Source organism: Hylobates moloch, unplaced genomic scaffold (assembly GCF_009828535.3).
Source record: "Hylobates moloch isolate HMO894 unplaced genomic scaffold, HMol_V3 SCAFFOLD_4, whole genome shotgun sequence".
NCBI lineage: Eukaryota > Metazoa > Chordata > Mammalia > Primates > Hylobatidae > Hylobates > Hylobates moloch.
In genome coordinates this window covers 120,312,146-120,327,548 of record NW_026652279.1, presented here as the reverse complement: position 1 = coordinate 120,327,548, position 15,403 = coordinate 120,312,146, and the positions used below count along the sequence as shown (strand labels likewise).

The following is a 15,403-nucleotide window of genomic DNA, read 5'->3' as shown; positions in this document are numbered from 1 at the left end:
CCCTAAAATACTAGTTTCAGCATACATAGTTTGATATTCATATTTTTGATGGATTTATCATACAGGTAAAAAATTTCAAAAGCAAAGCGTTACAATATTTTTCAACCTTACTGGCACCTTGCTGGTTTTCTATACTGTATTTTCCTTCCTTCATTGTCTACTCTGCTCCAGCAGTTTTAGCAGATATATGTGGATCATCAGGCTCACTGCCTTTCCATTGACATTAATAGTGCTTACAGATGTGATGTGATTGCTAAAGCTTTTCTGTAAACTGGTACAAATGTTCTGTATATTCTATATAACACAGATCTAGATTTAAAATATTCACCCAGCAAAAGTGACTTCAAAAAGAGATTGCATTCTGCCTTAGTGCAATCAGGAAGAGGAAATTCACAGTTAAAGATCAAACTGGCAAAACTCAAACACAATAGGACACTGAGCAGAAAGCATTAAGGTGGCACCCCATTGGGAGTAGGTACAGGAGGCTTTGAGCCTTGACAGTAAACTTGTGTTGACTTGCTCAGAACCTGCATTTTTATTTCATGAATGTTCTGATGTGAATTTTCTTTCTCATTTTACCCTATTTAAATTAATGGGAATCCTTGCTGTGCTGTGCCAGAGGCCTATTGTATATATAGTTCAGTGGAGCTAAACCTGTGATTCTTTTAATTTATTTTATTTTTAATTTATAATGCTTGAAGTTGTTACTATTAGTCTTTTTCATGGTTTTTAAGACTTTTGTGAAAACCTACTTGAAGAATTATCATTTTAAGAGGAGAATGACTTATCTCCCCTAATCACAGGGTTTTCTGGAGATTTTGAGTTGTCCCACTAGATGTGTAACTTGGATGTAATTTTTCCCCACTTGAATTTGTTGTAACCTGACCACTATCGATTCCCCAGCAGGAAGGTTGCCTTACTCCACTTAACCAGCCACTGTCGTCTCAACACACTGTAGGCTTATGTGTTGATCATTCGATGGCTTGACTACCCTATCTTCCTCCTTCCTATGAGTCTGATGTCTGACTTTAGCATCTCTCATCAACCTGGTTTCCTTCATTCATCAAGCTCTGTCTATTGCTTGGGCTCACCTTCCCTTCTTTTGCTAAAGAAAGTCGGGTCATAAATCCTGACCCCTCTAATTTCATCATGGGTTTAGTGGCCTGCCTTAACTCAGCATTTAATCCATTTCACCTGCCTAATAACTTAAGAAATGGCTCCCAACTGAGAGCATCAGATTCCTAGGATCTTCAAAGATAGTGGTAAGAGTACTCCTGGCATTTAAAAAATAGTTAGCAATCTAATGAAAATCATAAATTTCAATGTGGTACTTGCGAATCCAAAGTCTAATTATTTTCTCTTTTATTAGTAAAAATAGAAGATATAAATGATTGTTTAATGTAATTTGCTATAGAAAATACCATATAGTGAGTTAGGAAGATAAATATTAAAAAAATCCTTTACTACTTTTTGAAAATGTTTGTATCAACTAATCTTCAGAATCACTAATGGCACTTACTAGTTTTATCTCATAATTCAAACCCAGATCAAATGAAGTCTCATATATTGCCTATGGTACATTCTCTCTCTTTTTTTTTTCCCCCCCTAGGTTTTAAGAAATTTAGTTTTAAGGCCTCTTTACTTTTTCAAAGTAGTTAAATATACTTTGGGAACATGCATATTTGTCCCTTTGATGACTGCTGGCCTATAAATGACTCTTCAGTTACATGTATGTATATTTATGACTCAGGGTCAAGAGCATCCTGAAAAGTTATGAAAGTTAGAGAAGCAAATAGAGTCAGTCTGTCCAGGGCTTTAATAGGTGAAGGCCAGGTAAGGAGAACTAGGCTTGACTGGGAATTGATTCAAGGAATAAACGAATGATCAAGCAAACATTGGCAAGATATATAAGAAGTAGGTCAAAGTTCTGATGAAAAGAGCATTCCTTTCAGCAACAACGGGAGATTGTGTATCTATGTCTGCTCTTTTTCAGATTTTGTTTGCTGTGGGAGGCAATAGGTAACTGGCCAACCCAAAAGTCATTATATAGCATGTTATATATATTATTTCCATTTTTGGTTTTGTCTGTCTTATATATTTTATTCATGAAATGCTCTTTTATTAGTGCCACATGTCGCCTTTAAAAACTTGACACTTCTGCTAACAGAAAACCACCACTGATCTTTAAATTAATATTTTCCCTTTTAACACCCACAGTTTGCTTTCACCCTGAAATACATGAGGGAGTCCACATTCCCTCATTATGAACTGTATGTTCCACCATGCTGCCTGGGTTGGAGATACGTGTGAAAGAGGAGACTTATAAAAAGATAATTAGGGATATAGGTCTAGCTATAACTCTGAAAGCTGAGGCACTGATAGAGTCAAAGGGTTTGGCAGCGGCATTTTTCCTAAAGTGGAGGCAAGCAGAGACCTAAAGTGACCTCACATAGACTTTGTCCCTCCCCGGAAATGTGTGCCACACAGTTGCTGGTTTCTGTTTCTGTTTGCCCAAAGACTGAGATTTTCTCACTGTAGTAAGGCTTCTTTCTCCATTCTGGCATCAATGGCAGCCATCCTGAGACCTTCAACAATGACTGAAATATTTGGGTGCATCAGGAACAACTGAAGAGGAGTTATTGGGTAATGTTATTGAGAACACAGGAGTAAAGGCATTAACTCAATTAAGTCATCTTTACTGTTGCTTGAGATTGTGAGTTCTGTGTGTGCGTGTGCTTCTCTGTGTGTGTGCGCGAGTGTGCATGTCTGGGTGTTTGTATCTTAGTGGCTAATATGAGTGAGAACAAAAGGCAACGACTTTTGTAATCAACAAATAGATGTGTCACTTGAGAGCCATAAGAGCTTCTGGCACCTCGCAGCAGGTTTGAGAGATCTGTCAGCCCAAAGGCTGACTCACTGTTTATAAGCATTAAGTTAGACAAATGCATAAAGTCTAAATCTGGACAAAGTCAAAATTCCCAGAACTGAATGTTCTGGTATTGGGAAATGACTTGTGGCAGGAAAAAAAATGTGAACTGTTATCACCAAATCCTGACAAAGCAGACCACAGTGCTATCAATTATAAGGTAGAACTTGCCAAAGTGAATTAACTGGTCCAAAGTTTGTAAATAACTGTTCAGAATACACATATATTTTTAGCAACCTGAAAATCCAAGGAACTAACCTATGAGCCAGAGAAAATTTTGAATACCTGTAGACATTGAGATTGCATAAAGAATAGCTTCCACAACTAATTTCAAACAAGTCAGACTTAAGAGTTTCACCTCTTTATGAGATTTCCTGATGATTCTCCCATGTTCCAGATCTGCATTAATAAGTCTCAATGCCATTTTCACCTGGGTGGAGATTTGCTAATGTTGTTAACACAACACACATCAATGCCACCCACCATTTTCACCCCACAGTTTGGTTCCTCCCCCTGACTTTTTGCTGATGGCTTCCAGTATTCTTTTTTAGTCACAGAAGCTCAAGACCTCTGAGTGCTCTTTGATTTATCTCTCTCCTTTCCCCTATCACCAGTGATTCATCAGGGGCTGTCAATTCCTTCTCCCTACTGTCTCACACTACCCTTTCTTCTTGTACATTACCTTAGCCCTAGTTAACAGTCCTATTACTGCTTACCTAAACTACTGCTATAACTCTTCTCCTTGCCTCCAGTCTTGCTTCTAATCTACTCATTCTGCATTCGGCTGCCAAATTAATCTTCCTAAAGTACAGCTTTGATTATGTCACCCCTGCTCAATAACCTTCAAATCCCTCTTCGTTGCCTACCAAATAAAGTTCAAACTTTCTAGCTTTTGACACTATGATCTAGGCTTATTTTTATGGGTTTAGCATTAATATTTTTCTCTTTTTGAAACTCTAACCAAACTGAGCAATTCCACATTCTGCAGCCAACCCCAGAAACTTCCTTCTACAAGAGTTTTAATATTTTTTTCACATGGTATGATTTTAATGTTATCTATTACGATTCTCCTCAGCTCTTCAATGGTAGTTTTTTCTTTTACTGAAAGAGCTTGGACACACAGGCCTGGAGTGTCCACACGAGTGCATGTGAGGGCCCTTAGGTTATGATGAGGAATAAAAGGTGGGAAAACAAAGGGAGAGAATGGAGCAGTAGGGGCAGAGCCAGGGGTAAGGAAGTCTGAAAAGTCTGAGAATTTTAATTTTTATTTGCTCTTTGAGGTCCTTGTAAAATTAGGCTCATCATGGTAGGATGATAGTACATACTTGGTATAATAGTTTGTTAGTCTAATTTCTAAATATAAAGACATGTGACATGCAGGCCTCCAGTTATATTCTTGCTTTGTGCCTCACAAATGTTAGGAACAAGCCTGCTTTTTATCTATGAAACGCGAGGCTTGAACACATTGTCTGTCATCTGGTAGATCTTTATTATTTGTTGACTATGGGATGCAGTGTGCTTTCCTTTCTTTGAAACTCCAGAAAACGTCTCATCTTTCCTGTGATGCTGATTACAGTCCTTAATAATTTATTGCATTTTGTATGATTTGGCATCTACATGGTAATATCTGTGAAAGGAATTTGTGCAATGCTATACATCCTACATTGTTTGAATAGTAATAGAGGTTAAAGAATTGTTTACTGGATAAATAATAGAAACCCACGGCTTGTCTTAGAAGAGATACATAGACTGATCGGATTTGAGGGCTCCGAGATAGTTTAGACACTAACAAACTGATTCTAGAATAGTTAAATGACTTATCCAGGGCTCATGACTTTTAGCTAGCAACTGTGGGCCTTGTATTTAAGCATTCTGATGCCCTGCTCTCCACGTGCAAGCTCTGTTAGCACATTATGTTAAACATTAATCAGGAAATGTTATTAAGAAAGACATGGCATTCATCCTAAGTATCTATAGCAGTATTCCCTTTTACTAATACTGCAGTCAATTTGATAAATAGAATAAACTCTATTCTAACTAACTTTGTAAGGACTGAACATTTATAGAGGAGCCTAGTTTGTCCAAATCCACAATTGATAGACATTGAAAATTTAGCCAAGTGTACACAGTGTTGACATACAGTTTACCCAGAAGACAGAGGGATTAGGTTGTAGCAGTTGTCTTCATAGAGATTTAGTACTAATATAACTTAGAACACCCAACCCCAATATGTGTTTGTGCAGGGCATTACTGGAACAAATATTGTCAGATTATAACTAATTTCTACAGCAATATGGCACTTGAAAAGGGTTTGCAATCCTAAAATCTGTTTAAGCATATAAAACACAAAGCATTTGTCCTTGGAGATGTATCTATAGCTATACCTTTTTTCCCATGTATTGCCTATCTAATGGGCGGGGATGGGGAAGGATAATATTTGAAATTCTAATGATCCAGAAGAGGAATCTCAATACTGGTCCTATAACACTTGCTAAGTCGATTATTTAGTAAAAGAAAAAGCAGAGTTGTATTTCATTGTCTCATGCTGTTACCTAGAGAAAATCAGATTACAGTGTTTGGCAATGCATGCACATTATTTATGATAAGAAAATATCAGGTGAAGGAAAGTTGTTCGTTAGAGGATATGATGTGGCAATCACTTCCAAGAGGAATATTTTCTTCTCACTTGTTAATACTTGTGAAAGCACTTAGCCTAGGACTTGAATATATAAACTAAATTCTATCACTTTACTTCTGGTGCCGTTGTTCAGATATCCTTTCTCGTTGATAATATTCATACTTCAAGGAACAGAGATGGAGGTAGGCGTGCTTCTAAAACATGTGAATAACACTAGAAAGCTAGATATCTAGATATCTCACCTGATTCAACACATTAAAGTTATTTTTACCGAGTGAGATTATAAGATCTGTTCATCTTGAAAAAAATAATACCTTAGAGCTTTTTGTTGTTATTAATTTTGACTGGATAATGCCAAAGTACAAAAGACAACAATGAATTTTTTTTTAAAGTGAATCATATAAGGGAGTGTTCACATTTATAATTTCAGTCACACAGGTTCTAGAATAAAGTGTCCCTAGATTGTACTTAAGTATGAGCATTTTGAACCTGTAGAACAAAATGCATCCGTCCTACAGTTATTTCAATCCTAGCGTAGCACTTCTGCAACCTTGAAACAAGCCTTGAAACAAGGCTACAGGAGTGCTACACTAGGATGGAAATAACTGTAGAACGGATGCATTTCCAGGGCGTGTTTACAGCACACCTTGCAGAGACTGTAGCCCAGGGAAATGGAGCAGCGCTCTTTAGGGATTTGCGGGAGCATTGCCACATACCCCTCTCCTCCCACCGGCAGCAACCCTGTTTCCAGCTAGGTGACTGCTATCCTGAGTTTTCTTAGCTCAGCTTGCCATCTCAGGTGTCAGACTGCGTGCCTGCTGGGAAGCGGTTACGTGAGCCTCAGGAGGCTCCTGTGCAAATCCGGGGAACTACTAATTGTGTCTCTTGCCATCTAACTTAGACACCTGCTTCCTTTTCACTTGACTGATCTCCACCTATGCCTCGAGACTAATGGCCTGTGTGATCTCATCTTTTTCTGTTACCTTCCAGGATTGCAATTAAATTATTTCCTGGTATGCTATTTGCCATCGAGAAGATTTTAATATCCATGGTGGACCTCACTGCTAAATATTCAGATATCAGGGTATAAAAAGGCTTTTTCGTAAGGCAGAACTAAAAAAATTTCAAGTTCAGATGAAACAGCACAGTTCATCTTAAAGTCTCAAAGTCCTGCTCAATTAAATATTATTTTCTGAAAATATTAAGTAATGAATAATGAAATTATATATATAATAATTTCATATACAATATGACACAACATAAAGAAAAATTTTAAAAGGTGATAAATCCCAACATGGATGCATACTTATAACTGTGCTATTGGTAGCCTCTGTTTGAATATTTTCTCTTCTACTGATTTTAAAGTGTGACTTTATGCAAGTTACTTAACATCTTTGTTTCTTACATCCTTATTTGTAAAACTGTTGATAATAATGGTACTTATTCCATAGGGCTGTTATGAGGCTTAAATGAGTTAACATATTTGAAATACTTAGAAAAGTGTCTGGCACATAAAAAGTGTCAAATAACCATTTTTTTTGAAAATGTTCTTTTTGTTCTACTTTCTCCAATTACTTTTCCTAATAATCTTTTTGTATCAATTATATTTTGATTATATTTAATTTTACAATGAAGTATTATAAATGGTTTGTGAGTAATGTTTTTCTAAACAATATTTTAAGGAGCTAAGTAATTTCTAGTTGAACGTAGGTATTATAACTTATTTAACCATTTTCTGATTGCTGGATAGCTAGATTGTCTCCTGTCCCGTGTTGCAATGTATAATGAATCAATATACCTCTTTGTCGATAAAAATCGTTTTATACTTGAATTAATCTAGAAATATAATTCCCGTGTTTAAGGGTAAGAATATTTTCAGATTTTATGTAATTAATTAATTTATTAATTTATTCAAGTCAAACAGTATCCAGCTTTATTAAAGATACTTTCCATAAACAGTCATGATATTTCTGGCAGGACATGGGCAATCCTTAACAGTATACGACTTTTAAACTTCCTTCTTCAATGGACTACCAAAAATCAGAAAGCCACTATAAAACCCAATGAAGTCTCCATTTGATGCTCTGAACAGGGAAAGTTTAGAGTGAGGGTCGACACTTCACATTTAGCACGTCGTTTACAACTTTTCACAAGTCGACCCTGACTTTTAGGAAGTGAAATAAAAATGGCAGAATTCACGTGAAGATCCACAATCGAGAAACAGAACCATTGATCTTTTGAGGGGCACCATCTCAGTGGCATCATCGGAAAGTCCAGATTGCCTGACACCCTGGTAACCAATTATTGGAGGTCGGATCCCAACAGGCGTCTGGGTTTAAAGCAATTAAGTCTTCGCTGAAGGTGGAAAGGGAGAAGAGGACACGAAAAGAATTTGTTTTTCCATACCACAATGCATTTGTGCCAAAGTGGCTGCGTGTGGTCAAAGTCAGGTAGAAGGGAATCCCTTATCCTGGGAGCCAAGAAAAGTCTCTCAGAGCTAGAGGGGAAAGGGGTTTTCCCCATATTAATCCAGCTTCAGAAACATTCTATTAGTGACATTTGCCCCTCCCCCAAAAAACAGTAAAGTGTTCTGTGTTCTAACATAGTGTATTAGTCAGTTCTCACACTGCTTTGAAGAAATACTCCAGACTGGAAAATTTATAAAGGAAAGAGGTTTAACTGACTCACAGTTCCACACGGCTGGGGAGGCCTCAGGAAACTTACTTACAATCATGGCGGAAGGCACAGCAGAAGCAGGCACCTTCTTCACAGGGTGGCAGGACAGATTGAGTGCAAGCAGGGGAAATTCCAGACCCTTATAAAACCATCAGCCCGCCTGAGACTCACTTACTATTAGGAGAACAGCATGGAAGAAACCGCCCCCATGATCCAATTACCTCTACCTGGTACTGCCCTTGACACGTGGGGATTATGGGGACTACGATTCAAGATGAGATTTTGGATAGGGACACAGCCAAACCACATCACATAGCTTAACAGAAAAATAAACAAAATTCTGTGTTTTAATAAAACTTGATAAAAAATAGTAGTTCAAACTATACAGTCATCAGAAGCACACAGTTACCAAAAATGCACACACTTCATGTGCCATCTCCAGCACCTTCAGCTTTCCATGCCTGGTCTGTGTTAGCATCTCCATGTTATGCACGGTTATCCCCTTTCTTACCAGTGTCAGCTTTTCCCTTTTTCCCTTTAGGTGGCTTCTCTCCGTTCTTTGCAGGAGCCTTTTTAGGCTTGGGCTCTGGCTTTGGAGGAGCAGGTTTAGCAGACAGCTTTGTGGTTTCTCTGTGGTTCTTCCTTCACCTTGGTTTTGGTTGCACAGTGGGCTTTGGTTGGTCTGGGGGTTGTTCTCACCTCTTCTTTTTCCTGCTGCTCCTATTCATTTATTTTTAATATTTCATGATTATTATTTTTAGCTAGTCAGGTGAAGTGGGGCAGTGAAGAGGGATTTTTAAAAAATGTTTCATTTTCTAAAATGTAGTGGCACTTTATATTGCCACTCACTATATCTGATCATACAAATTTAGACGAGACCTCAATAACACAATGCGATTATGGTTCAATTGATTTATTTTATTAGAAAATAGGGAAAATTTATTTTATAAATATCTACCTGTGCTGAATGTCCTCTGTTCCAAAGAATGGGGCCTGGTCAAGAAGGCAGTACGTGAAATGTCTGATTAAAACTTAAGCACATTAAGGTTAAATACTGAACATCACTTTTCTAACATGGGGCTCAAAGTCTCTCATGCTCTTAATTCCTATTAACTCTTATCTTAGTTTAATGATTTTCCAGTATTGTTTTAAAGATTTGCAACTGTGCATTTTGGATTGTTCCACAACTCTCCTTATTTCAAAATTTGCTTACTGGTTACTGTTTCCATGCAATTTTATTGCAGATTTCACTTCTTCATTCACTCAACAAATATTTCTTGAGCTTCGCTGGTTCTTAATGTGTCCAGAATTGATTCCTTTTGGTGGGTTCTTGGTCTCGCTGACTTCAAGAATGAAGCCGTGGATCCTCACAGTGTTACAGTTCTTAAAGATGGTGTGTCTGGAGTTTGTTCCTTCAGATGCTCAGATGTGTCTGGAGTTTCTTCCTTCCGGTGGGTTCATGGTCTCGCTGACTTTAAGAGTGAAGCCGCAGACCTTTGCAGTGAGTGTTACAGCTCTTAAAGGTGGTGCAGACCCAAAGAGTGAGCAGCAGCAAGATTTATTGTGAAGAGCAAAAGAACAAAGCTTCCATAGCATGGAATGGGACTAGAGCAGGTTGCTGCTGCTGGCTCCTGCAGCCAACTTTTATTCCCTTATTTGGCCCCACCCACATCCCGCTGATTAGTCCATTTTACAGAGTGCTGATTGGTGCGTTTTTACAGAGTGCTGAATGGGGCATTTACAATCCTTTAGCTGGACATAAAAGTTCTCCAAGTCCCCACCCGACCCAAAAGCCCAGCTGGCTTCAACTCTCACTAGGTTCTAGGGATACAGAGCTGAATAAGTAATGATCCTTGTCCTCAAAGAACTCTCCATGGGAGAGGGAGGTGATCCATAGAGGGCTCTCTGTAGTAGGTGATGTGAGATTTGAGCAATAAGAAATTGTCTAGTTAAAAAGGGTGCGATGAAAGACACTTGAGAAAGCAGAGATAGAATGCTGTAACTTCATGTCTTGCACTGAAAAATTTGTTTCTATTTTCCTCAAACATTTTCTATTAAAAACTAAATACCATTTGCTCATTCTGCCAAAATGGTGTTAGCATACATTATAGGTTATGTTCTGAGGCTTATGGGGGTTGTGTGATAACAGATACTTTTATGCTTAATTCCTCCCGTTGGCAAGATTGATTTTCTAAAGTGAAATCAGGGCAAGAAGGTGATTATTAGTAATATCTTCTGGTATTGAAATTTCCTCTGGATTTTGAATTTCCAAACCTTCTCCAAGTGTAAGCAGATGGGGAAGGTCTCTAGGCATGACAGTCTCCTGCATTACAGCCTGTTTTTCTTCCTAACTCTATATAAAACATGGTCACTTCGTCAACTAAAGCCAACTTCTGACAAACCCCAACAACTTATAAATAAATACAAAGAAACATTCCTCCTTACTACATTAAAGTCTCCACTCCCCCAAAAACTATAACTTTATTACCATAACATACAACCTATGTACCGACATAACTCACTACATCTACACTACCAAAGTCCCTCCTCTGCATTTAATAACTCACCTCCTCCCCTCTCCATCACCCCATAAAAACCTTCTATCAGTTTCCCTCATTAAAACACTACTTTAAAAATGTTGCCATTACTCTCCTTACTTATAACAAATAAAATTCATATTAATCAAAACCAATATTCTCATAAAAATCATTAATTACTTACCAACCAAATCCCCAATTTTTCAAATTACACAGCTGTTATAAATTTCACCTCCATTTCCCTACCTCCCTAAATCCTGTGTATCTTTAAATGGGTTATATAATACAATTGTAAATACAGAATCTTTATCCTGAGTTTGGAAATTGGTTCTAATTATAACATTTTCTATCATTGTAATCTGGGATGAGCAACATGTCAGTCTTGACCATTAGTACAATCTGAGATTGGCAGTTTTAGAAAATAAAAACATGATACAGAACACCTAGTTAAATTTGAATTCCAGATTTAAAAAAGAATAATTTTTAGTGTAAGTGTATACCTAGCAATAATTGGGACATACTTATGCTGAAAAAAAAGTATTCACTGATTATCTGAAATTCAAATGGAACTGGTTGCCCTGTATTACATTGGCCACTCGAATCCAATTCTTAGACAGAACTCACTTAAGCCACCCATACCATGGCTTCTTACTCCTTATTTTACCTTCCAAGAGCTAAGTGTTCAACAGAAGAGAGATCCTCCTGAGTGGAAACGAGCACTGGACCCATCTAAATAGTAACATGGAGAGGAAGAAGAGTAGTGACAAAATACAAAAGACAGTATTTCTTGAGAAAGAAAAAGCTTCCCCACTTCATTCCTCCTCCAGAAACTCCACCTTTCTGCAAGCTGTTTTTGAGCACTGAGAAGTGGCTCAGAGACGAGTCCTATCATCAAAGACACATTTCCCCAGATTCTTTCACCTGTTAACACTGCAGAATAAACCAGAACAGACATAGAAGTGAAATGAAAGGAAAAATACCTCCTTAGAGTACCTCGTTGCTAAGAAAGTGAAAAATAACAACCTGAATATTCCCCAAAGAAGTGCTCTGCTAAAGTGCAACATCTGGGATTTACAAGAGTTAAGATATAGGTAGGCAGTGTGTATAAGGCCCCTGATATATTCAGCTTGACCTCTTACAGGGTGTAATTGTAGAGAGAAGTGGTAATGGCAACTATAAAGAGTCTTTGCCAGTGACAAGTTGCAGAATGGCCTAAATCATAGAGGCGGAACTGTGTACCCAGCACCAAGGGAACAAAGTCAGACAGGAATGAAAGCATGGCATTATGTACCTGGGCAGTGGGTGGGGTTACATGGCAGGAGAGTTTTCACTTATGCATGACCTAACTTAGGGTACAGATGGCCTTTAAGTTTCTAAAGATATTTAAGCACAGAAAGAAGAAAGCCTGTGTTCACCTATCACCCTGAGCAAAGATTTAGCAGATGAAACCACAGGTGTTTTTACTCGGAAGAACACGAGGGGAAGACTTAGTCAGTTCAATGCTTCATTTCTTCCTCATGAAAGTTTCTAGTCAAGGACATCCCCAGACCTTTATAGATTTTATACAACATTCAGTGTTTAAAAGAAACTTTTCCACTGCTTCTTTCTATTCTTAGATATTTATACTTAACCCAATTAAGCCTAACAATTGTAAGTACACTATACACCGTGCAATATGTATCTTCAATGTGGGCTTGTAAACACGTGAACATTTTTATTAACAAAATACTAGAGTCTTTTACTTGTTGTAGCTAAATAATGGTATGGTCTACTCTCTCATTTCTTGTGCAAAGAAAATCACCTATGCAAAGACTGAAAAAATTATACAGTACACCGCCTTTTCGAGTCTGAGAGAGGAAACTAAATTAAAAGCTCAAAATAGAGAATCATAATGGAAACGGACTTGCAATACATAGTACTGTCATTAAATACTCATCTAAATGATTTCATATACATTATAATTGTGTATCAATATTTTTAAAATAAATTTTTTTACTAAATTACAGTGATATAGACAGGAAGCAGTGAAAGGGGTAGGAAGAACTATAAAAAGGAATGGATCAAAAAAGGCATCTCAGTTTTGCCATTGACAAAATATACAAATAAAATTATAATTTTGAAAATTTAAAATTGTATACCTTCCATATTCCTGAAACTAATAAAAACTGTACCATTCCAAAAAAGACAGAAGAGGAAGAATAAAAAGAAAGATGTTCAAAGTCTCAAGGGGCATTTATAAAATGTATTCTTATTCTTAAAAAAATCTTTGTGCTTGTCTCAATAGTCTAAGTATGCTACATTCTATAAAGCTAAAAAGTAATACTAAGACTTTAAACAAAGTAAAGTTAACCATTTAGAAATTAAAAATAGTTTCTGAAATAACTAGTTAGTAAAAATGGAGCTCAAAACTAGTGTTGTGAGCCTTGACATACCTTTTGTGAATGTCATTTCCATTCAAGCGACTGTCAAAACTTAGGGAATTAGTAATGGTCAGATATAAGATAAATGTGCAAAAATCAATTACATTTCAAACCAGTGGCAACCATTAGAAGACATAATGGCAAGCATTGTTTACACTCAGTAGCAACCAAAACCACTTATGTATTATTTAAAATAACCCTAAAAAGAAAATGGGTAAGACCTATAGGGAGAACTTAAAACTTTACTGAGAAAAATGAAATATTTAGCTACATGGAGAGCTATACCATGTTTCTGTATGCAAAGCCTGAATAATGTAAAGAGTCCTTTTCTTTCCCAATTAATGTGTAGGATTATAATGGGACAAAATGCTCTTAGAAAACACTTGACCTCCCTATATTCCTTACTGCTCATATAATTTTGATTCTACCTATGCTACTACAATCAAATAGAATTATTAAGAATTTTCTGTGAACATATCGAGTAATATTACTGAATCATTAAGCGACAATTGTTCAATTATGTTTTGGCATACCATATGCCAGATTAAAACGAGTGTGTGTGTGTGTGTGTGTGTGTGTGTGTAAGGGAGTGGGCGCAAAAACCCTTGATGTTTTCTACTAGAAAAAAGTGGAGAAAGATAAGGGATTTCTGATAAGGGATAGTTTGCTCAGAAGATAATTCCTTTTATTGCTTGTACACATTGCTTAAAATCTTGAGAAGCTTTTCGGGCAGATACTTGGACAACCTAAGCCTCTTTGCTTGGGGTGCACTAATGAAATAAAACTTGCCTTATTATTTTATTTTATGATACAATACAGAATTCTGTTAGTTTGCTTTGTATCTCCTATTGTCACATGGTTAATTACTATTTTAGATGTTTGTTTAGGTTTTTCTAATGTGTTTTCTCCAATGCATTCTAACCTTTTTGAGGCAGGAATCATATCTCATTCACCACTGTATTCATAGCTTCTGACAAAGAGGCTGAACAAATTACTCCTGGTAACTCAAGAGTATTTATTAAATCAATGAATGAATAAATGAATAAGTGAGTAAATAAGTAATAAAGAGGCTATTTTGTAGGTGGTATGAAAAAATTTGCTCTTTGGGAAAAAAAAAACCTCTAAAAATCACATTATTTCCTTAAGCAAGATAGATTTGTAATCCCAGTACACAGAAAGGGTGGATAGATTGCCACCTGACTTTGATAATACATTTCGTGTAGTCTGTCTGCAATTACTGACTACCTGTTTTTCATGAAATTTACTCTGGGGAGAGCTGAAGGCACTTTCTTCTGCACTCCTCAGGATCAGCTGAAACTAAGGAGGAAAAAGAAGGTATCACTGAATCTCTGAACTGCCTGTCTACAGACACTTACCACACATATTAGGATTTCCTGGAAGGGAAAATTAACCATTGTTTGAGCCTTAACTTAATGATCACTGAGACAGAAACCCTCACCTGTAACACTTGTCACAGAGATGCTTTGTTCTTGAGCAACTCTATATACCAAGGAAGCTCCAGTGAAGAGGGAACAGTGTGAGGAACCACATCCCTACCTGTTCACGTTCGTGCCTTTCAGTAATCTGCTCTCCCCATTAAGTGTGGCGGCGACCTGTCGAGGAAGCTTCTCTATCTCCTCCTAGGTTATCCAGCTGGGACCCTATAAATTAGGATGACAAAAATACATTAACATGAGAAAAAAGGAAGTTTATTTATATGTGCATCCTGCAGACACATAGGAGTACTCAGAAGTAAGAAACTCTACAAAAAGGAAAAAAATCAGCCAGGCATGGTGGTGCACACCTGTAGTCCCAGATACTTGGGAGGCCGATTTGGGAGGACGTTTGAGTCCAGGAGATTGAGGCTGCAGTGAGCCATGATCGCATCACTGCACTCCAGCCTGGAAGACAGAGCATGACCCTGCCTCAAAAAATTTTAAAAAAGGAAATTTCTGCCAGGGAGTTTGAACTGCAGCTCCACAAAGCCACTGTGGCCAGGCTGCCTCTCTAGATTTCTCCTCTCTGAGCAGGGCATCTCTGAAGGAAAGGCAGCAGCCCCAGTCAGGGGCTTACAGATAAAACCCCCAACTCCCTGGGAACAGAGCACCTGGGGGAAGGGGCGGCTGTGGGCGCAGCTTCAGCAGACTTAAGTGTTCCTGCCTGCCATCTCTGAAGAGAGCAGTAGATCTCCCAGCACAGTGCTTGA

General features: G+C 37.6%; 1 long non-coding RNA gene across 2 annotated transcripts in view; it reads right to left on the bottom strand.

Annotated features, from left to right (window-relative positions):
* LOC131383400 (uncharacterized) overlaps positions 1-15,403 on the bottom strand; it is a 317,539-nt gene that overhangs the window by 148,891 nt on the left and 153,245 nt on the right. For both annotated transcript variants that reach the window (XR_009213391.1, XR_009213390.1), the window contains exon 3: positions 14,755-14,858. This is a non-coding gene — a long non-coding RNA (uncharacterized LOC131383400). The remainder of the gene's footprint in view (positions 1-14,754; positions 14,859-15,403) is intronic.